We start from the raw sequence: 25,318 nt of genomic DNA, 5'->3' as shown, positions 1-25,318 counted from the left end.
TCACTAGCATTGCACATCAATTCAAATGGTAGTCCCCAATCGGGAACTGCAATAATAGGTGCAGATACTAATAATTTTTTTAGAGTTAGAAAGGCATGCATGCATGCATTCATCATTAAAATCAAAAGCAACATCTTTAATCAACAAATTGCAAAGGGGTTTAGAAATCTTAGAAAAGTCCTTGATGAATCGTCTGTAAAACCCCGCATGCCCTAAGAAACTTTGAACTGCTTTAACATTTGATGGTGGTGGCAGCTTCTCAATCACTTTTGTTTTTGCTCGATCTACTTCTATTCCGTCTTTTAAAATTCTATGACCAAGCACTATTCCCTCCTGGACCATGAAGTGGCACTTCTCCCAATTAAGCACCAGGTTCATCTCCTTACATCGCTGCAAAACAAGAGAAAGATTAGCTAAGCAATTATCAAACAATGAACCAAAAACTGAGAAGTCATCCATGAAGACTTCTATAAACCGTTCCACTATATCTCCAAAGATCGATAGCATGCATCTCTAAAATGTGGCAGGTGCATTGCATAACCCAAAGGGCATCCTTCGGTAAGCAAATGTGCCATATGGACAAGTGAAGGTTGTCTTCTCTTAATCCTCAGGAGACCCATCCAGGAAATAGTAATAGGCATGTCCTGCCAACCTCTCCAACATCTGATCAATGAAAGAAAGTGGAAAATGATCCTTCCTTGTCGCCTTATTCAATTTCCGGTAATCAATGCACACTCTCCAGCCCGTGACCGTCCTAGTTGGTATCAATTCGTTACTTTCATTCTTTATCACCGTGATACTTCCCTTCTTCGGAACCACTTGTATCGGGCTAACCCATGGACTATAAAAAATGGGATAAATTATTCCCGTATCTAGAAGTTTCACCACCTCCTTTCTCACCACTTCATCGAAGGATTCAATCTTCGCTGTGGTTGCACCTTAGGCTTGATATCATCCTCCATGAGTATCTTATGCATGCAGAATGATGGCGAGATGCCTCTAATATCCGAAATAGTCCATCCAATTGCTAGTATGTGTTCCCTCAACACCCTAACCAACCGCTCTTCTTCCAATTTGCTCAGACTTGAACTAATAATTATTGGGAAGGTCTCTGAGTCCCCAAGATACACATATTTGAGGTGGGAAGGTAAAGGTTTCAACTCAAGTTTTGGAGGTTCTTCATTTTTTTCCTTTTCCTTCTCTTTTTCAAAATCAAATTCCTCAAATTCTCGATCTTGGCTCTCATCTATCAGTTGAAGTGCTTCCTACAATCTAGCACATTCATTACTCGTCGACTCATCTACCTCTACTGTTTTTGATTTGGCAATACAAGCTTCTAGAGGTAATTGTGGGGTGTTCTCTTCAATAGATTCTGCTACTAGTTTATCCACCACATCAACACTAAAACATGAATCTAATTCGGATGGAAACTTTATAGCCTCAAAGACATTGAAAGTTACTGTTTCATCTTGAACTCTCAATAGTAACTTCCCTTCTTGCACATCTATAAGTGCTCTTCCCGTGACCAAAAATGGTCGGCCCAAAATAAGAGGAATTTCCTTATCCTCTTCCATGTCCAAAACTACAAAATCTGCTGGAAAGATTATCTTATCTACTTTCACCAACAAATCTTCCACTATCCCCCTCAGATATTTTATGGACCTATCTGCAAGTTACAACGACATGGTCGTTGGCTTCACTTCACCAATTCCCAATCTCCTAAAAACAAAAAAGGGCATTAAATTAATACTCGCACCTAAATCACATAAAACATGATCAAAAGTAATGTCTCCTATAATGCAAGGAATAGTAAAACTCCCCAGATCTTTCAACTTCAGGGGTAGCTTCTTCTGGAGAATGGCATTGGACTCCTCTATGAGCATCACCATCTCCTCATCTTCTAACTTCCTTTTGTTTGATAAGATTTCCTTAAGAAATTTCACGTAGCTCGGCATTTGTTGTAATGCGTCTGCAAAAGGAATGTTAATATGCAGTTTTTTAAATATTTCAATAAATTTGGAAAACTGCTTATCCTGATTCTTTTTCTTCAATCTCTGAGGAAAAGGCACGAGTGGAGTGTGATGTGCCAACTCTGGTGGTATCTCGGGAAATGGCAATTTCTCTTTCCTTTTCTTTTGCCTCTCTTCCCGTTTCTATTCTTCTTCCCTAGAAATAGATGGTTTCTCTTCAGCAATTATCTCTTCATCTACTTCCTCATCAGATTCTTCCTTTTCCTTTAGTGGCTTTTCTTATTCTCTTGATTTTTCTGCCTCTTCCAAAACTGTCCCACTCCTCAAAATTATTGCATTTGCTTGCTCACGTGGGTTAGTCACTGTGTTGCTTGGTAAAGACCCCTGTGGTCTCTCATTTAGCTTTTCAGCTAACTGCTCCATCTGTACCTCTAAGTTCCGAATGGACGCCCCTTGATTTCTGAAATTAGTTCTCATCTTATTCATAAAACCTCTGGTCTCTTGCATAAACTTCCCAAACATGTCCTCCAATTTTGTCACTCTTGGGTCTCCTTGTTGGTTGTTCACCCCTATTTGGTTGTTTGGAAATACCCTTTGATTCCATTGATTGTTTTGATGATTCTATTGGTTTTGATTGCCCCAAGACAGGTTCGGGTGATTCCTCCAACCAGGATTATATGTGTTGGAGATGGATTGTTCGGTTGCCTTTGATTTCCAGCCAAGTAATTAACCTGCTTCGATGATGACGATGCTAAGGCAAACATGTTCCCTACTTGACATTCACTGCTCACGTGATTACCTGCACAAAAATCACAAGTTAGTTGAGGAGCTTGAATGGAATTTACTTACATACTTCCCAACTGTTTCTGAAGTGCTGTCAGTTGGGCTGAAATGGCTGTATATGATCAACTTGATGAAGACCCATAGATTTCTTCGGTTGCACCCTCTCATTAGGTCTTTGATAATTGTTGCTTGCTAGAACCTCAAGCAACTCGTGAGCTTCTTCTGGAGTCTTATTCTGTAATGCTCCTCCCAAGGCTGCATCCACCATAGATTGCACATTCACTGTTAATCCATTATAAAATGTTTGGACTTGCATCCAAACTAGCAACCCATGATGTGGACACCTTCTCAGTAACTCTTTGTATCTCTCCCAAGCCTCATACAAAGATTCTAACTCTTCTTGAATGAATGACGTGATTTCATTTCTCAACTTTGCTAACTTTGCTAGAGGAAAGAATTTGGTCAGGAACTTCTGTGCTAAATCATTCCATGTGGTGATTGTTCCTGTTGGTAGTGCCAGTAACCATCCCTTAGCTTTGTCCTTCAGTAAAAATGGGAATAATCTCAATCGGATTGCATCATCTGACACTCCGTTTGACTTGAAAGTATCACAAATCTCCAAGAAATTGGCAATCTGTAGATTTGGATCTTCCTTCAAATCACCCCTGAACTGAACTGACTGTTGGATCATCTGATGATTGTTGGCTTTATCTCAAAAGTGTTGGCTTGTACCGCTGGTCTAGTAATACTTGACCCACTACCTTCAATTGTGGGAACTGAGAATTCCCTCAGTGTTCTATTCTCTGCCATCTCTACAACTATTACTTCTAGTTCAACTGTAGCTTCTCTTTCTCTTCTTTCTCTATTCAGTCTTCGAGTGGTTCTTTCAATCTCAGGATCAACAAGAACCACTGGCTGACGTCTTGCTCTTCACATAAACTACATAGAAAAATAGCAAGAGTGAACTCACACCAAACAAAGAAAAATAATGAAAATAAAACAAATAACAATAAAGTAAAAATAACACTCCAATCTAGCTAACACAAGAAAATTTTAATGTTAACACAAAACTCAATCCCCGGCAACGGCGCCAAAAACTTGATGCATGTTTACTACAACATGCAAAAATAGCAAGTGCACTAGTTGCATAAGTAATAAAGTGATGAGTGAGTATCGTTCCCACGAGGATTGGTTGCTAAGCACTAAGTTTTCTAATGTTTTCAAGTTGGAGCAATCGAGTTGTTTAGATTAATGGGAGAGTTTTAAACTAAAACTAAAGCAAAATTGGCTAAATTAAAACTAAACTGTGAAAGCAAGAATTAAAACAAGGATAAAATCAATTCAAACAAACGGGTAGGGTTTTGACTTCATTCGGACAATATGGGTTAAACCTAAGGATTATACTAATTCTATATTCAAACGCATTGATTGTAAATCGAATTCTCTAAAGTGTAAAATATACCTTCTCAGGCTATATTTCCTTACTCTTCCCTACTAAACTTTCGCACCCAACAAATTCAAGATTAATAGTTCTAAGTTCATTAAGCACCTAGAATCCTAGATTGATTTCATTAATTCTTAAATCTATCTCTAGCATTTAATACTACAATGGTGATTACCCAAGAAGCTCAACATGAATTATTTCTCAATCTCATCATGTTTATCACATAACAACAACAAATTCAGAATAATCACAGAATCAAAGCAAAATCATATGAAAATAATAACAATCAATTACTTAACCCATGGAATTCCGAATTACATCAAAACCCTAACCCAAAATGGGTTAGTTCATAGCTAAATCAACAACACAAACAAAAGAAACAAAAAACCCAATGTTCAACATAATGAAAATAAGATAAAAGACAAGAAAATCTCCGAAAGACGATGAATCCACTGGTTTCAATCTCGAATCTTCACTCTTTCCAATCAAAGTTCACCCAAATTAAACCTAAGAAAATGAAAATAGTTGCTCTCTCTCTAAAAACGAATGACCCCCTACAAAAATGACTAAGTTTTGCTTTTATACCTTGCCCAAAAACCTAGTAAAATGCCTAAAAAACAAATTGTGCGTTTTGGAATTCACAGACTTTGCTGTGGCGAAGAAGTGAAATAAACCCTCGTGTGCAACTCTCTTCACTGTGGCGAAGAACAAGCTTCGCCGCGGTGAACCTTCATGTGGAATTATGAATTTACAGAATTGCCCTCCGCTTGCTTCTTTACTTGAATCTTCAATCTTCGACACTCTCCTCATGGAAACAAGCTTCATAGTGCATCCACTCTGCTTCAGAACTTTCCCAACTTCTGAGATCCGCTCACTTATGAGTCCAAGAACTCCAATTCTCTCATTATTTGCATAAAATGTCCATTTTAGCCTGAAACACAAAATATAAAGAATTAAGTAGCAATTCAGGTCAAAATGAACTAAGAAGTATCTAAAATCCGACTAAAAAGTCTAATAAAAACAGTATAATCCACGGATTATCATGTATCATGACTATTACACTCAATTTTCTTATTTAAATAAGTAGAAGAAATTGAAAAAGTCTCTGGTGACACTTTAGACTCAACAGAACTGACAGAAGAAGTAGGTAATTTTGAGGATGAAGAGTGAAGAGACAAAATAGATGGGATGGTCAACTGGTATAACCCTTCTTTATGTTCTTCTTGTAGTAAGAACCTCCTGGTGATTTTGTCCTTAACAACATAACAATCAGCATAAATTCAACCACAACATTATTATCTTTAGTAAACTTAGAGATGCTAAGAAGGTTTTTAGTAATCCTAGGGACACATAATACATTTTTCAAGTTTAAACATTTAGATTGTAGGTTACTAGAAAGTGAAGTAAAGCTTCTATGAGAAATGTGAAGGAACTCACTACTGCCTACTTGAGGTTACTCAAAACCTCCATAATCCTTGATGGCATTTAGTTGGTTGGGATCAAATGTGACATGGTCTGTAGTCCAGAATCCAAGTACCAAATAGGATCTTGGACAGTAGATGAACAAGCAGTAAAGGCTCACAGTCCACTACCTGGATGTACTAGATAAGAGTAAGTAGGAAATGAGTGTTGATCAATAGTTGGCATCTGATTCTGAGATTGTGCTAGGTGAGCAAAAAAATGAGCTTGATTAGGTAAAGAAGTTTGAGGCGCTTGGTTCGGAAAGTTTGGCACAGTGGTCTTACTTGGATGATTACAGGATTGTTGTGATGCTATAGAATGATTTTAGGTTTGTTGTGGTATAGGTTGATTGAAGTTGTGAGATTGATGACTTGATATGTTGAAACCACCATAATTGGAAGGAACAAAACCACCAAAACCAGATTAACCACCAAAATTGGAATGAATATGACCACCAGAACTAGAATATCCTCCTTGATTTTGTGAACCAATACTTGGAATGGCACCATTATAAGCAAAGTTATAACAATGATAACATTGGACAGCAGTATGTCCTGCTTTATGACAAACATGACAGATAGATCGACCTCTACCAGTAACTCAACCACAACATCTTGTAGAGGAATTGTAAGATGTAGGCTGATAATGTCCAAAAATAGAACCATTAAAGGAAACTTGTTCTATTTGTCCATGAGAGGGAGTTTGTCCTATTTGTCCAAAATGCAAATTGTGTGAGTGTTGTCCCAACTGTCTAGTTGAGACTGGATAAGTGTGATTGAAGTGAGAGTTCCCAAAGTTGTTCAATGAGGGAACAAAGTTGCTGGACAAATTGAATGATCCAATGGATTTAGTAGAACTAGATTGACCAATGTCAGATGATGAAGAATGTCTAGTAGAAACTATTAAAGTAGTATTAACTAAACTATTATGAAAATCAGCTTAATTGAATTTCTCCAGTTTGATTTCATATTTTTGTAGTAAAATTTGAGCTTCTTGAAGAGAAACTGAATCAATCTTAGACTCTATTCTAGAAGTAAGGTTAACAACCACTGCATCATACTCAGAACCTAGTCCATGCAATATGTGTTGAAGCAAATCTTCTTTAGACACAATTTGTCTACTGGATGATAAGCTTTCACCAATACCTTTCATTTTCCTTACATACTCATTGATACTGTGATTATTCTTGCGAGTAGTTTGAAGTAAATTCTTCAGGTGACGTGATCTAGCCTTTGAGTCAGTATGAACTCATTTTCAAGTGTAAGACGAATTTCATAAGAGAATTGACACTTCGATATTTGTCAGAATGTGCTCTCAGAGATTGAAGCAAGTAACTAGCTAACTAAGAATTTATCAATTCATTTCCACAGAGTATAACCTAGATTAATCTTCTCCTTAATAAGATCATCATCATTTCTATCATCATCTTTATCACTAGGATTATCTGATTTGTAAGCTATCAATGGAGTTGGAAAGGAACCAACCCTGCTAGATGATCATCAAGTTCATGAGCTCCAACTACTGAAAGAACTTGAGAGCGCCAGAAACGATAATTGTCTTTGGTAAGCTTTGGATTGATAGTCTAAAGACTAGAGGAAACAACAAATGTTGGAAAATTAAGTGAGCTATGTATCATCATATCAAGATTCATTAATGATTTAGAGCTTTCAGATTTTTCTAACATTGATGCGAGTCAAATTAGCTCTAATACCTTGTTAAGTTGCCATTCCGCCTAAAAACTTAAGATAGTAGGTGAGGGTTCAACATATATTAGACTAATACCCCCTCACATTAAACTTGGATTTTTTTTTTTTTCCTTTATCCAATTTGTATGTGGGGATTCGAACTTGAGACCTTTAGCTCTGATACCATGTGAAACTTAAGGTTCGAACAAAGAATTTGAGAAAAAAATTAGAGAGAAGATGATTATTTGGATTTCAGTAGATTTAACAACTAATGAGCTCAGTGTACAATAACTGTTTTATAACAAAATAACATTGACTAAAACATCATTTTGCCTTAGACTAATCTTAATACAAACGACCACGTTTTGATCTACAAAGTAAAGTAGCTACTGGAGGCCTTTTTAACACTCGGTTCTAGTATTAGAAGAACCAGAGAAGGGAATTCCCAGTTCCAATTTTCTAGAACCAAAATCGGACCTTAATGGGGCCGGTTCTAGTTCTATCATTTACCCATGCTCAACCCTAATGACACCCATGAGTGCACTTAGTACAACCAATGAGATATAGTTACTTGGTAGCCGCAGAGAAAAACTAATGCACTGCGGTCATTGGCAATTTAGCAGTTTCCTAATCTCATTATTTAAATTAAATGGTACCATTATTTAAAAACAAAAAATGAACGTGAGCTTTACGCCATGATTACACACAACCAAATTCATAGTTTCTCTGTTTCTAGTGAGTTTTTAGAGAAGTCTTTACGCCGTGATTAGAGAGAATTCTATTCAAAATCGTACTAGAATTTCCACCGTTGCATTATCAGAAGGAAAAGGCATTACGAAACACTCCAAATTGATCTTGCTCAAAGCATTGGATGAGATTGAGAGGTATTTGTTATGTCACGTTTTCGGATTATGTAGATTATTTCCTACAAGAGGATTGTTGAATTTAATTTACAATCGTTTCATTCACATCCCTCAACCACTTCATCAATTATCAGTTTATTACTTTAAAATATTCAAATTGCCTGGACGGTGGGTGTCTAATTTCCCTCAACTACTTGCATATGTGCATCAATTCTACTTACATTACATGTTGGCTATGTAACATGCCTTAATTCCACTTATCTGTATTAACTATTTTATAATATTAATTCAGTTTATAAAATTAATAATTTTATGTTATAAGTTAACTTGTAGTAAAGAAAATTTATATATATACTTTATTTTAAATGCATGACTGAATAAAGGAAGCAATTTACATATATGAATTGAAGAACTCTTTCTTCTATTATTTATGATATATATATAGATACAAGACAAAATGCTCTGAAACCGACAACACGAATGGTTTCTAGGGCATACACTAATATACACTAACATTTTCGACCTCTTCTAACACTGTCGCACTTGCTCACGTGGGTTAGTCACTGTGTTGCTCGGTAGTGAGCCCTGTGGTCTCTCATATAAAGCTCCAATTAAGCAAAAATAAAGCTCCAATCTAGCTAACACGAGAAAAATTTAATGTTAACACAAAACTCAATCCCCAGCAACGGTGCCAAAAACTTGATGCGTTGTTACTACAACATGCAAAAATAGCAAGTGCACTAGTCGCACAAAGTAATAAAGTGATGAGTGAGTATCGTTTTCACGAGGATTGGTTGCTCAGCACTAATTTTCCTAAGTGTTTTTTTTCATGTTGGAGCAATCGAATTTGTTTGGATTTACGAGAAAGAATTAAACTAAAACTAAAACAAAATATGCCAAGTATTAGAAACTAAATTATGAAAGCAAGGATTAAAAACAAGAGTAATATCAATTTAAACAAACGGGTAGGGTTTTCACTTCATTCAGACTCTATGGATGAATTCTACAGACTATGTTAATTCCACTCACATGCACAAATTGTAAATCGAATTCTCTAAGTTATTAAATATACCTTCTCAGGCTATGAATTCCTACTTTTCCCTATTAAACTTCTGCACCCAACAATTTGAAGAATAATATATCCAAGTTCATTAAGCTAAGGGAATCCTAGATTGATTTCATTGATTCTCAAATCTATCTCTAGCGTTTAATACTACAATGGTGATTACCCAAGAAGCTCAATATGATTCATTTCTCAATCTCATCACATTTATCAATAAATTCCATTAAAAACAGAATAACCACACAATCTATGCAATAGAATATGGAAATAGCAATAATCAATTCATTAACCCATAGAAATCTGAACTTAATCAGAACCCTAACCCAAAATGGGTTAGTTCATAACTAAATCAAAATACACTGCAAGAAAAACAGTAAACAAAATGTTCAACATATTAAAATGCAAAGAAAAGAGTAGAGATCTCCCCTAGTTGAAGAATCCCCCAGATTCAAGCTCAAATCTTCTCTTTAAAAATCAAATCTATCCAAAACTCAATGAGAACAGATGAAAACTAGACGACCCCGGACAAAAATGGTAAAGTTTTCCTTTTATACCTCGCCCAAAGACCTAAAACTTTCCTAAAATAAAACTGTGTGTTTTGGAAAACTAAAATTCGCAGACTTCGCTGCGGCGAAGAAATAATTTCACCGCGGCGACGAGGTAAAAATTAATCTCATGCTTAACAGTTTTTGCCGCGGCGAAGAATAAACTTCCCAACGGCGAACCTTCATGAAGAATTCTGAAATTACAGAATTGCCCTCCGCTTGCTTCTTTGCTTGAATCTTCGATCTTCGATGCTCTCCCATGGGAACAAGCTTCATAGTGCTTCACTCTGCTTCAGAACTCTCCCAACTTCTAATATCCGCTTACTTCTGAGTCCAGAAACTCCAATTCTCTCATTATTTGCTCAAAATGTCCATTTTGGCTTGAAACACAAAATGTAAAGAATTAAGTAGCAATTCAGGCATAAATGAACTAAGAAGTATCTAAAATCCGGCCTAAAACCTTAAATAAAACAGTATAATCCTCATATTATCACACATCACATGGGCACTCCTACAAAAGTGTCAGGCAGGGAGATTCGTAATATCGCCAAAATGACGACTTCGATCATCGTCGTGTAGGGAATTCCCATCATCCACGGGTTGCTTCGTACCACCGCGGAGGTTGGGAAGACTCCCTGAATCACACGATGCAATCACACGGCTCCAACCAGTGTGTGCCGAGATTGGCCAAAGCTTCCAACCAAGGTGAGGAAGAGTCCGATTTGTGATTTTTCCTTAACCGTAATTGTGAGGGTCGAACCCACATTGCCGAAAGTGATCCCCAGGTAGCTCCGCTACCTTAGATTGAGGAACTACAGTGAGCTCTGGGTCAGCTTAAGTCTCAGTAGAATGAGCAAGGGCAGTTCGCAAAGGCGTCTCCCTTTTCTCCGATAGTGTTAGCTGCCCCTCTCCCATCGAGATTCAGAATGCCCAACATGCGAGCATTCGAGGGAATTCCAATCTGCAAGTTCATTTATACGAGTTCAACGACCTCATGGAACTCCACCAAGTCTCTGACTTGGCAAAATGTCGTTGCTTGGAAGTAACCCTTACCCCCCATGCCAAGCATTGGTTTAGGTCGCTTCTAGCAAGATTGGTCAGCTTATGGCCTCAAATGAGCTCGACATTTCTGAGGCACTTCCAGGCAAACAGGAAGTTCTCAATGCCGTTAAGCTACCTGAGCAATATACTGCAGGAGAGGGATAAACCCCTCCAATCTTATATAGATAAGTTCCACAGGGAGCTCCACAAAGTGGCTCATGCTCCCGAAGAGTCTTTTTGGACTCTTATCGTTATGGGAGTTCGCCCGTAGATAGACTTATGGAAGGAACTGTAATCCGAGGATGATATTTCCCTCACTCGCTTCTACAACCTTACTAAAAAGTACCTCCAAATCGAAAGTTCCGTGGTAGCTCTTAGTCGTCATGACCCCGATCCGTCAAGTAGTGCTCCCAACCGAGGGAGGATAGGAAGGCTAATCGCAAATGGGCTAATGATGATTAGCGAAAAGAAAAGAAGCAGCGGTACGAGCCCAAGAAATCTTATGCCCTAGTTCCTCGTCACGATTGCGACAAGAGTCAATACATTCCTCTGAATGACTCGGTATTAGCTATTTTGGATAAATCAGAGGAGGCCGATTTGCTCGTAGAGGCCACGCCCATGAAGAATCCCCTTTCAGCTAGAAACAATAAAAAGTACTATCGTTATCATCGGGATAATGGGCACTACGCCGATGAGTGTTGGGCCCTCAAGTAAGCAATTGATGATCTCATTAAATAGGGGCACTTCAAAGAGTATTTTGATGACTCAGCTCCCATTCAAGAGAAAAATCAAAAGGAACCAAGGAAGAGGCGTCGTGGTCGCAAAGGTCTCTACAGTGTGGAGATCATCTTCGGAGGACCATACCTCGTGGGGAACTCTTGAGGTGCCCAAGAAATGTATGCTCAGGAAGCCCGTCATGACCCCATAAGTGTCATGAGCAAACGTCGTGATAGGCCAAGGTTCGCAGAGAGGAGGAAATCACCTTCTCTGAGAAAGACACGATGCAATTGCATCATCCCCATGAGGATGCTCTCATCATCACGCCTGAAATGGGTCGGTGCGAAGTCCGCAGGATGCTGGTGGACAATGGAAGTGCCATGAATATCTTATTTCAACAAGCCTTTGAGAATATGAAACTGGACGAGGCAGATCTGAAGCCTTCCTCTATCCCTCTGTACGGTTTCACTAGCAACCATTTGACTCCCAAGGGGGTGATCTCGCTCCAGGTCACATTGGGAGAAACCAATGAGTTGACCAAAATGACTGAGTTTTTAGTAGTAGAATGTCCTTCCGCTTTCAATGACATCTTGGGACGACCTCTACTGCGAAACATCAAGGTCATCACTTCACTATACCATCTGAAGATGAAGTTCCCCACCCCAACGGGGATATGGTAAGTAAGTGGATCTCAACGCGCATCTCGCGACTGCTATGTAAAGGCAGTATAGATGGCGTGCAAGGGAAAAGGAACACCAGTTGGCATCCCTGAGTAGGCAATGGCGATCAACAGGATCGAGCCATAACTTAACCTGGTTAAGGATGACATGGATCCTCGCATCTAGGAATTCCCTGACAGTGGGCCGGTCGAGGACCTATCCGAGGTATCAGTCAATCAAAGCAAGTTGACCCGAGTGTTGAGGATCGGGAGTAATCTCAGCCCTCAGCTTGCCAGCTACCTGACAAGCTTCCTTATGGAAAATGTCGACGTATTCGCATGGACTCATGCTGACATGGTCGGGATCAGCCTAAATGTTATATGCCATGCCTTGAATATTGATAGTACAATCAGACCGGTTTGCCAAAAGAGGAGAGCAATGGACCCCGAGCGGTATGCCGTCTTAAAAGTCGAGGTAGATAACCTCCTCTTGAATGGGTTCATCTGGGAGGCACTTTACCCAAGTTGGGTTGCCAACTCGGTCTTAGTAAAGAAGCCTACCGGCAAATGGCAGACCTATGTTGACTTCATTGACCTCAACAAGGTCTGTCCAAAGGACAACTTTCCTTTGCCGAAAATCGACCAGCTCATCGATGCCACCTCGGGACACGAGCTATTGAGTTTTATAGATGCCTACTCGGGATACAATCAGATTTCAATGTACACGTCGGACGAAGAGTATACCTCTTTTGTTACAGATCGGGGGCTGTATTGCTATAAGGTTATGCCTTTCAACCTAAAAAATGCTAGGGTGACTTACCAGTGGCTGGTTAACCAAATATTTTTCAAGCAGATCAGAAAATCAGTGGAAGTCTATGTTGATAACATGCTGGTCAAATCGCATGTTGCCTCAGATCACATAGCCCATCTCGCTGAGATATTCAGTATACTCTGAAGATACAGAATGAAGCTCAATCCCCTAAAGTGTTCGTTTGGAGTATTGATTCATGATTTCATAACATGCAATATGTAGCAAGTATACTAGTCACACAAGTAATAAAATGATGAGTGAGTATCGTTCCCACGAGGATTGGTTGTTAAGCACTAAGTTTTTCTACTGTTTTCAAGTTGGAGCAATCGAGTTGTTTGGATTGATGGGAGGATTTTAAACTAAACTAAATCAAAATTTCTAAATATTCAAAACTAAATTATGAAAGCAAGATTTAAAACACGGATAAAATCAATTCAAACAAACGGGTAGGGTTTTGACTTCATTCGGACTCTATGGGTTAAATCTAAGAATTATACTAAATCCATATTCACATGCATTGATTGTAAATCGAACTCTCTAAAGTATAAAATATACCTTCTCAAGCTATATTTCCTTACTCTCCCCTAGTAAACTTCCGCACCCAACAAAATGAAGACTAATAGTTCAAAGCTCATTAAGCACAAAGAATCCAAAATTGATTTCACTGATTCTTAAATCTATCTCTAGCATTTAATACTACAATGGTGATTACCCAAGAAGCTTAAAATGAATTATTTCTCAATCTCATCATGTTCATCATATAAAAACAATAATTTTAGAATAATCACACAATCAAAGCAAAATCATATGAAGATAATAACAATCAATTACTTAACCCATGGTATTCTGAATTACATCAAAACCTTAACCCAAAATGGGTTAGTTCATAGCTAAATCAACAACACAAACAAAAGAAACGAAAAACCCCATGTTCAACATAATGAAAATAAGAGAAAGGACAAGAGATCTCCCCAAATGACGAATCCACTGGTTTTAATCTCAAATCTTCACCCTTTTTCAATCAAAGTTCGTCCAAAACCAACCTAAGAGAATGAAAATAGCTGGTCTCTCTCTAAAAGCGAACGACCCCTATAAAAAATGACTAAGTTTTGCTTTTATACATAGGCCAAAAACCTAGGAAAATGCCTAAAAATGAAACTGTGCATTTTGGAATTCGCAGACTTTGCCACGGTGAAGAAGAATACTCGCCGCGACGACGAAGTGAAATAAACCCTCGTGTGCAACTCTCTTCGTCGCGGCGAACCTTCATGTGGAATTATGAATTTATAGAATTGCCCTCCGCTTGCTTCTTTGCTTGTAGCTTCGATCTTCGATGCTCTCCTCATGGAAACAAGCTTCATAGTGCTCCACTCTGATTCAGAACTTTCCCAACTTTTGAGATCTGCTCACTTCTGAGTCCAGAAACTCCAATTCACCCATTATTTGCATAAAATATCCATTTTAGCCTGAAACACAAAATATAAAGACTTAAGTAGCAATTTAGGTCAAAATGAACTAAGAAGTATCTGAAATCCGACTAAAAAGTCTAATAAAAACAATATAATCCACGGCTTATCAAATATCCCCAAGCTACAAGCATGCTCGTCCCCAAGCATAAGGTACAAAACTCAATGAAAGAAAAACAATAAACAACCAAAAGCACAAAACACAACACAACAAAACTGAAAAATGAACAAACACAAATTAGACTCAAACTCAACATACGAATTGGCTAGAAATCACACAAGTCTCAAAGGTTGTTGAAAAATTATTATCAGAAAATGTTCAACACTCTAAGAAGTTATAAGCTACATCGACTGTCTTTCTCAATCGGTCCACCGAGTAGGTGATCCCCACTTCAATCCACATTCCAACTTCCCAGATTATTTTATGTAGAAATGAAAAGTTTATCAAATAGTGGCAGACTCCATAAGCCTAAATATCGAACTACTCTCCACTAATGTAGACTAGACATCGCTAAGAATTGATAGGTCTTTACAAGCTTATAACATTAGGCTCGGGTAGTGGGTTCCAAGAAAAATGATAGGATAAACAAAGTAAAAGAACTCGGTTTTCCTCATGCAAACACTACAAGTCACATCAATCTCCATTTCTTCTCAACCACCAATCAAAGTGTCGACCATTTTACAACCCTCAAACTTAATATTTCTTATTTCTGATTTCGAATTAAATCAAGAAGAATCTAATATATATATTTATGAAAATAATAATAATCGAATTGAGGTTAACTACCTCTCTTATTCTTATCGCCCTTCTCACAACCCTCAAACTGTTCTTTTAGTGATTCGCACAACTCTTCACTTTCTTTGTGTTTGCATTAGGCCCAAAATTCTCCTAAGGGGCCGATTATGTGTTTAGGGTAGTTGGATTGGGAAATTTTCGGTTTGTAAGAAAATAAAATGCAATGATAATCTCATAAGGCTCAAGTGGGTGACTAGGAAAAAATTCATTCATGGGTCGGCTGGAAAGGCTCAAACGTTCCAAAAAAATGCCTAAATCATTTCCTCAACAATGTTTAATCCTAGAATTTCACCTCAAGCACTTCTCTACTAGGTTCTAGAATCCACCAACATTATCAAACTTTATCTAACCTCATAAAATGAATCTAAGCATGCTGAAATAAATGAAAAAGGTGGTTGAACCACTCAACAAACCTCAATCAAAATTCAGTCAATAAACATGAACTTGAAGCAATGCTTAACATTTTTCAACAATAAAAACCCAACAATCCTAGTCTCATCATGGACTTATGCAATTCATCATTGGCAACCACAACAAAAACACAAACGTAATTGAAGCAAAAATAAAAAAATTTTAAAATTTTTCCTACCCCCAAGCTAAAGATGACATCGTCCCCAATGTCACCTTATGCATAAATTAGGAATAGAAAACAAAATAGAAAAAGGTTCGAGATAGTTCCTTGATTAATCCATGAAGTTGAAGTTCCGCTCAACAGTGTGCACACCTGGTCCTCAGCTTTTTCATCACTCAAATTCTGTAAAAACAATTGAAAATTGTGGTGTCCACTATGTTAGAAAAATCCACTAACTAATATGAAAGTATTACAACCCTAATCTTGTCTTTACATCAACTAGAAATTAAAACAAGAATGAAACAACAAAAACAACTAACATAATCCCAAACAAAAATATCAACTGAGTTCAATGTTCAAGATAAAAGAAAAACAGAAACAACTAAACAAACAAAAATAACGAAAACTAAAACAGGTGCTCAGGTGCTTATTCTTCGGCCTCCTCTTCTTCCTCAACGTCATCCTCTTCTTAATCGGAGCTCATCCACTCATCTGAATCCCAGTCTTCCCACTGGTGTTCTGAAGAATCAATCTTGACGTTGTTGCAGCAGCTAATTTACAGCTCATGTGTCTTCCTGGCCTGCTCTGCCAGCCACCCGTGACGTTGCTCCATCCTTTTCATCAGACCCATCATTTTCTGCATCATTTCTCTCATTGGGGCTGTTGAACCAGATGTGGTGGTAGCTGTTGTTGTTCTCCTTCTCTTGGTGCCTGATCTGGGCCCTACTTCTGTTTGAGGCTCAAGATGTTTGCGGAAGTAGGCTGTGTCGAGGACTGAGGCAGCATGGATTAGTGGCTCATCAGCATGTACCTCGATTCCTGCTTGAGTGCACAAGTCTGATATCAGTTGTGGGAACAAAAAACCGCCTTGCCCTAGTTTGGCTGCAAGTTGGATACTCGTTAGGATGATGTTCCCCACCCATTCTCTTTCTTGTGGCAATAGAATACAACAAAAGTGCCTTCTCATATGTCACTGTACTGTAGTGCATCTCTGGCATCATCCTAGCACAAATAAAATACCGCCACAACTGAGCCACTGGTGTTAAACTAGTCCCCTTAATGGTTTTCTTGCCCTTCTTTGAAATATCCTAACAGGCATCTGGTTTCGCTATGGTCCTAAGAATCACCTCATCCCTTTTCTGCGTCCTCCTAAACTCCTCATATTCATCACGGTCAATCTGAGGTAACCCATAGAAATCATTGATGACCTTTGCTGTAAGTACCACATCAGTAGCCCTCACAAACACAACCCCCCCTCCCCCCCCCCCCCCCCCCCAATCACATTCACGGAGGTTGGCATAAAACTCTCTCACTAGTGGTTCCACAGCCGCATGTGCAGGTTCACTCATAAAGTCCCTCCAACTTCTCCCTTGACTCCACTCATCAGCCTGGGTTGTAGTCAGTCCTCGCTCAGGGATAAATCCTCATCTTTCCTTTTGGCTGCTGCCTCATAGTTTTTCCGAGCCTTTTCATTTATAAATCGATCGTCTACTTTCTTTCTTTTTCCTTTGCCCTTGGATGGTACCTTGAGTTTGGGTGGCATTTTCTCCAAAACTACACTTCAACTCAACAATGCAACTCAAAAATTCAAACCTAAGTGTCCTATAACAACAAATTCAATCCTGCAAAAATTGACAACACTTTCAAAAAATTTCACCTTAACCCCCAAACTACGATTCTTCCAAATTCAACCAAACACTCCCAAATTTAAAACCCACACTCCTCAACATCACACAATGCATAATCAACCCTTCCTCAAACAAAATCAACACTCACAAGCACAAAAATTCCATAACTCAACCAACAATCAAAATTTTCAGATCTACAAATCAAAATTCGAAATTTTTGAGATAAAAAGCTTAGAGAACGTAATATCTTACCCAAACTAAGGAGTATTCGCCACCAATTGAGCCAAAATCAGCCTAGATTGCAAAACCCAATTTTCTTGAATTCAAGGATTTCGTGAATTTTTCGCAAAAATTGTTGTTGAAATGAGTTGTTTTGGTGTTTAGAAGGGTTAAGGAGTGAGAACTTTGGTTGGAAAATCACTGGGAAGGCTCCGGATTGAAGTTGGAAAATTTTTCTCTCAAATAGATTTGAAAAGTTGCGTGGAAAATGAAGAAAGAAAGAAAGTGAGAATTTATAGAAAGCAGACTTCACCGTGGTGAAGTTCATCAATCGAATTTTAGGGTTGGCGAAAAATTACAGGGAGTACCTCGCTTCGGCGGAGAACAATCTTCGCCGCGGCGAAGTTTCCTTGGCAAAAATTCACCCCACTTGATCTTCACCGCGACGAAGTTTCCTTGGCAAAAATTCACCCCACTTGCTTTGCCGCGGCAAAAAAATACAAGAGATACTTCGCCTCGGCGAAGTCTGGGACACTTTTTTATTTCTTTTTCGCCTTAGTTTGAAACTTCACCTGAAACATCCAAAAATACACCAATTAACTTCATAAACTAATCAAACAAAAACTAAACAACTACAAAACAATCACAAAGATAAATAAATGAAAACACTTGGGTTGCCTCCCAAGGAGCGCTTGTTTATAGTCGAAAGCTTGACTCTCTCAATTCGTCAAGTCGGAATGTCAAGCCGGATCGGGATGGACTTACAACTCATCACCCCATCAATGTATGGGTTCAATCTCTATCCATTGACTGTAAAAGTGCCCTTTTCTTCATGTGAAACTTCCACCACTCCAGATGGGTGAATTCTTGTAACTGTGAATGGTCCGGACCATCTAGACTTAAGTTTTCTGGGGAAAAGCCTAAGTTCGGAATTGAACAACAACACTCTCTGACCCACTTCAAAGTTCTTCTTCCTGATATGCTTGTGATGCCACCTTTTTGTCTTCTCTTTGTAAATTCGAGCATTCTCATATGCTTCGAGACGGAATTCATTGAGTTCATTCAAAGTCAGCATCCTTTCCTCCCCAACAGCTCTTAAGTCCATGTTTAGCTGCTTGACTATCCAGTATGCCTTATGCTCGAGTTCTACCTACAAGTGACATGCTTTCCCATAGACCATTCTAAACGAAGAAATACCAATTGGAGTGTTAAATGCAGTTCGGTAGGCCCATAATGCATCATCCATTTTCCGTGACCAATCTTTCCTAGATGCATTAACTGTCTTCTCTAAAATTCCCTTAAGTTCTCTGTTAGACAGTTCCACTTGCCCGCTCGTCTGTGGATGGTAAGGTGTCGCAACTCTATGCTTCACTCCATACTTTCCCAAAAGTGTGTCAAATTGCCTATTGCAAAAGTGTGATCCTCCATCACTAATGATTGCCCTTGATACTCCAAATCTTGAGAAAATATTCTTTCTCACAAAATTAATCACTACCCTGGCATCATTAGACGGCAATGCAACTGCTTCCACCCACTTTGATACGTAGTCCATAGCCACCAAAATATATGTGTTCCCAAACGAATTTAGGAAGAGACCCATGAAGTCAATCTCCCACACATCAAACAACTCAACCACAAGTATGTTGTTCAATGACATCTCATCCCTTTTTGAAATATTACCACTTCGTTGACATTGGTCAACTCCTGAACCATCCGGAAAGAATCCTTAAAAAGGGTTGGCCAATAAAACCCAGATTGAAGAACCTTGGCTGTTGTCCTAGCTCCTCCAAAATGGCCATCCACTTCCTTCTCGTGACAATGTCATAGAATGCTTTCCATTTCCTCCTCTGGGACACATCTATGTATCATTTGATCAGTGCAGTGTCTGTACAAAAATGGCTCTTCCCAAAAGTAATACTTCAAATCTGAGAAGAATTTCCTCTTTTGTTGGAAAGTCATTCCAATTGGGAGCACCCTTGATGACAAAAAATTCACAAAATCTGCATACCATGGTGCTTCATCCATTCTCATCCGGAAATGTTTCTCTAATGGGAATTTCCTCTTCTTTTCCCTGGATTGGTCTCTCAATCCTTGACAAGTGATCCGCCACCACATTTTTCAACCCCTTCTTATCTCTAATTTCTAACTCAAACTCCTAAAGCAATAGGATCCATCTTATCAACCGAGGTTTCGCTTCTTGCTTGGCTAATAAGTGCTTGAGTGATGAATGGTCTGTATAGACGATCACCTTTGCACCTAACAAATATGAACGAAATTTGTCAAAAGCAAAAACCACAGCCAACAATTCTTTTTCAGTGGTGGTGTAATTCAATTGTGCATCAGTGAGTGTTTTGCTAGCATACTGAATTACATGCAACACTTTGTTTTTCCTTTGTCCTAACACTACTCCTAGAGCAAAATCACTAGCATCGCACATCAATTCAAATGGTAGTCCCCAATCGGGAACTGCAATAATAGGTGCAGATACTAATAATTTTTTTAGAGTTAGAAAGGCATGCATGCATTCATCATTAAAATCAAAAGCAAAATCTTTAATCAACAAATTGCAAAGGGGTTTAGAAATCTTAGAAAAGTCCTTGATGAATCATCTGTAAAACCCCGCATGCCCCAAGAAACTTCGAACTGCTTTAACATTTGATGGTGGTGGCAGCTTCTCAATCACTTCTGTCTTTGCTCGATCTACTTCTATTCCGTCTTTTGAAATTCTATGACCAAGCATTATTCCCTCCTGGACCATGAAATGGCATTTCTCCCAATTGAATACCAAGTTTGTCTCCTTACATTGCTGCAAAACAAGAGAAAGATTGGATAAGCAGTTGTCAAAAGATGAACCAAAAACTGAGAAGTCATCCATGAAGACTTCTATAAACCGTTCCACCATATCTCCAAAGATCGACATCATGCATCTCTGAAATGTGGCTAGTGCATTGCATAACCCAAAGCGCATCCTTTGGTAAGCAAATGTGCCATATGGACAAGTGAAGGTCATCTTCCCTTGATCTTCAGGAGTAATGGCAATCTGATTATATCCTGAATACCTATCCAGGAAACAGTAATAGGCATGCCCTGCCAATCTCTTCAACATCTGATCAATGAAAGGAAGTGGAAAATGATCCTTCCTTGTCGCCTTATTCAATTTTCGGTAATCAATGCACACTCTCCAACCCATGACCGTCCTAGTTGGTATCAATTCATTACTCTCATTCTTTATCACCGTGATACCTCCCTTTTTTCAGAACCGCTTATATCGGGCTAACCCATGGACTATCGAAAATAGGATAAATTATTCCCGCATCTAGGAGTTTCACCACCTCCTTTCTCACCACTTCCTTTCTCACCACTTCCTTCATCGACGGATTCAATCTTCGCTGTGGTTGCATCCTAGGCTTGATATCATCCCCCATGAGTATCTTATGCATGCTGAATGATGGCGAGATGCCTCTAATATCCGAAATAGTCCATCCAATTGCTAGTCTGTGTTCCCTCAACACCCTAATCAACCGCTTTTCTTCCAAATTGCTCAAACTTGAACTAATAATTAATGGGAAGGTCTCTGATTCCCTAACATACACATATTTGAGGGGGGAAGGTAAAGGTTTCAACTCAAGTTTTGGAGGTTCTTCATTTTTTTCCTTTTCTTTCTCTTTTTCAAAATCAAATTCTTCAAATTCTCGATCTTGGCTCTCATCAATTAGTTGAAGTGCTTCCAACAATCTAGCACATTCATTACTCGTCGACTCATCTCCCTCTACTGTTTTTGATTTGGCAATACAAGCTTCTAGAAGTAATTGTGGGGTGCTTTCTTCAATAGATTCTGCTACTAGTTTATCCACCACATCAACACTAAAACATGAATCCGTTTCGGATGGAAACTTCATAGCCTCAAAGACATTGAAAGTTAATGTTTCATCTTGAACTCTTAATAGTAACTTCCCTTCTTGCACATCTATAAGTGCTCTTCCCGTGGCCAAAAATGGTCGGCCCAAAATGAGAGGAATTTCTTTATCCTCTTCCATGTCCAAAGCAACAAAATCTGCCGGAAAGATTATCTTATCCACTTTCACCAACACATCTTCCACTATCCCCCTCGGATTTTTTATGGACCTATCTACAAGTTGCAATGACATGGTCGTTGGCTTCACTTCACCAATTCCCAATCTCCTGAAAACAAAAAAGGGCATTAAATTAATACTAGCACCTAAATCATATAAAACACAATCAAAAGTAATGTTTATTATAATGCAAGGAATAGTAGAACTCCTTGGATCTTTGAGCTTCGGGGGTAGCTTCTTCTGGAGAATGGTGCTACACTCCTCTGTGAGCATCACTGTTTCCTCATCTTCTAACTTCCTTTTGTTTAATAAAATTTCCTTAAGAAATTTCGCGTAGCTCGGCATCTGTTGCAATGCATCTGCAAAAGGAATGTTAATATGTAGTTTTTTAAATATTTCAATAAATTTGGAAAACTGCTTATCCTGATTCTTTTTCTTCAGTCTTTGAGGAAAAGGCACGGGTGGAGTGTGATGTGCCAACTCTGGTGGTATCTCGGGAAATGGTAATTTCTCTCTCCTTCTCTTTTGCCTCTCTTCCCCGTTTCTGTTCTTCTTCCCTAGAGATAGATGGTTTCTCTTCAGCAACTATCTCTTCATCTATTTCCTCATCATATTCTTCCTTTTCCCTTGGTGGCTTTTCTTCTTTTTCCACCTCTTCCAAAACTGTCCCACTCCTCAAAATTATTGCATTTGCTTGCTCACGTGGGTTAGTCATTGTGTTGCTTGTAGAGCACCCTGTGGTCTCTCATTTAGCTTTTCAGCTAACAACCCCATCTGTACTCCAAGTTCCGAATGGACGCCCCTTGATTTCTGAAATTAGTTCTCGTCTCATTCATAAAACCCGTGGTCTCTTGCATAAACTTCCCAAACATGTCCTCCAATTTCGTCACTCTTGGGTCTCCTTGTTGGTTGTTCACCCCTATTTGGTTGTTTGGCAATGCCCTTTGATTCCATTGATTGTTTTGCTGATTTTGTTGGTTTTGATTGCCCCAAGACAGGTTCGGGTGATTCCTCCAACCAGAATTATATGTGTTAGAGTACGGATTATTCGGTTGCCTTTGATTTCTAGCCAAGTAGTTAACCTGCTCCGATGATGACGATGTTGAGGCAAAAGTGTTCCCTACTTGATATTCACTGCTCACGTGATTACCTGCACAAAAATCACAAGTTAGTTGAAGAGCTTGAATGGAATTTACCTACATACTTCCCAACTGTTTCTGAAGTGCTGTTAGTTGGGCTGAAATGGTTGTATATGCATAAACTTCATGAAGACCCATGGATTTCTTCGGTTGCACCCTCTCATTAGGTCTTTGATAGTTGTTGCTTGCTAGAACCTCAAGCAACTTGTGAGCTTCTTTCGGAGTCTTATTCTGTAATGCTCCTCCTGAGGCTACATCCACCATAGTTTGCACATTCACGTTAATCCATTATAAAATGTTTGGACTTACATCCAAACTGGCAACCCATGATGTGGACACCTTCTCAGTAATTCTTTGTATCTTTCCCAAGCCTTATACAATGATTCAAACTCTTCTTGAATGAATGACGTGATGTCATTTCTCAACTTTGCCGACTTTGCTAGAGGAAAGAATTTGGTCAGAAACTTCTACGCTAAATTAGTCCATGAGGTGATTCTTCTTGTTGGTTGTGCCAGTAACCATCCCTTAGTTTTATCCTTCAATGAAAATGGGAATAGTCTCAATCTGATTACATCATCTGACACTCCGTTTGACTTGAACGTATCACAAATCTCTAAAAAATTGGCAATGTGTAGATTTGGATCTTCCTTCAAATCCCCCCTGAACTGAACCGACTGCTGGATCTTCTGGATGATTGCCAGCTTTATCTCGAAGTTGTTGGCTTGTACCGCTGGTCTAGTAATACTTGACCCACTGCCTTTAACTGTGGGAACAGAGAATTCCCTCAATGTTCTATTCTTTGCCATCTCTACAACTATTACTTCTGGTTCAACTGTAGGTTCTCTTTCTCTTCTTTCTCTGTTCAGTCTTCGAGTGGTTCTTTCAATCTCAAGATCAATAGGAACCACTGGCTGATGTCTTGCTCTTCGCATAAACTACATAGAAAAGTAGAAAGAGTGAAATCACACCAAACAAAGAAAAATAACAAAAATAAAACAAATAACAATTAAGTAAAAATAACACTCCAATCTAGCTAACACAAAAAATTTTAATGTTAACACAAAACTCAATCCCCGGCAACGGCGCCAAAAACTTGTTGCATGATTTCATAACATGCAATATGTAGCAAGTATACCAGTCGCATAAGTAATAAAGTGATGAGTGAGTATCGTTCCCACGAGGATTGGTTGTTAAGCACTAAGTTTTTCTACTGTTTTCAAGTTGGAGCAATCAAGTTGTTTGGATTGATGGGAGGATTTTAAACTAAACTAAATCAAAATTTCTAAATATTCAAAACTAAATTATGAAAGCAAGAATTAAAAAACGGATAAAATCAATTCAAACAAATGGGTAGGGTTTTGACTTCATTCGGACTCTATGGGTTAAACCTAAGGATTATACTAAATCCATATTCACATGCATTAATTGTAAATCGAACTCTCTAAAGTATAAAATATACCTTCTCAGGCTATATTTCCTTACTCTTCCCTAGTAAACTTCTGCACCCAACAAAATGAAGACTAATAGTTCAAAGCTCATTAAGCACAAAGAATCCTAAATTGATTTCATTGATTCTTAAATCTATCTCTAGCATTTAATACTACAATGGTGATTACCCAAGAAGCTTAACATGAATTATTTCTCAATCTCTTCATGTTCATCATATAAAAACAATAATTTCAGAATAATCACACAATCAAAGCAAAATCATATGAAGATAATAACAATCAATTACTTAACCCATGGTATTCCGAATTACATTAAAACCCTAACCCAAAATGGGTTAGTTCATAGCTAAATCAACAACACAAACAAAAGAAGCGAAAAACCCCATGTTCAACGTAATGAAAATAAGAGAAAGGACAAGAGATCTCCCTAAATGACGAATCCACTAGTTTTAATTTCAAATCTTCACCCTTTTTCAATCAAAGTTCGTCCAAAATCAACCAAAGAGAATGAAAATAGCTGCTCTCTCTCTAAAAACGAACGACCCCTATAAAAAATAACTAAGTTTTGCTTTTATACCTAGGCCAAAAACCTAGGCAAATGCCTAAAAATGAAACTGTGCATTTTGGAATTCGTAGACTTCGCCGCGGCGAAGGATTCTCGCCGCGGTGACGAAGTGAAATAAACCCTTGTACGCAACTCTCTTAACCGCAGCGAAGAACAAGCTTCACTGCGACGAACCTGCATGTGGAATTCTGAATTTATAGAATTGCTCTCCGCTTGCTTCTTTGCTTGAATCTTCGATCTTCGACGCTCTCCTCATGGAAACAACCTTCATAGTGCTCCACTCTGCTTCAGAACTTTCCCAACTTCTAAGATCCGCTCACTTATGAGTCCAGAAACTCTAATTCGCCCATTATTTGCATAAAATTTCCATTT

The 25,318-nt window shown here is 38.6% G+C and overlaps 2 non-coding genes across 2 annotated transcripts; both read left to right on the top strand.

Annotated features, from left to right (window-relative positions):
- Positions 1 to 3,079: 3,079 nt before the first annotated feature.
- Positions 3,080 to 3,186, top strand: LOC116111451. Its single transcript, XR_004125074.1, has one exon. It is a non-coding gene; the product is annotated as a small nucleolar RNA R71 (small nucleolar RNA).
- A 20,068-nt stretch (positions 3,187 to 23,254) lies between these two features.
- LOC116111452 lies at positions 23,255 to 23,361 on the top strand. Its single transcript, XR_004125075.1, has one exon. It is a non-coding gene; the product is annotated as a small nucleolar RNA R71 (small nucleolar RNA).
- The last annotated feature ends 1,957 nt before the right edge of the window (positions 23,362 to 25,318 follow it).

This window comes from Pistacia vera, unplaced genomic scaffold, assembly GCF_008641045.1.
Source record: "Pistacia vera cultivar Batoury unplaced genomic scaffold, PisVer_v2 Contig638, whole genome shotgun sequence".
NCBI classification, from domain to species: Eukaryota; Viridiplantae; Streptophyta; class Magnoliopsida; order Sapindales; family Anacardiaceae; genus Pistacia; species Pistacia vera.
This window is presented reverse-complemented; position numbering and strand designations above follow the sequence as displayed.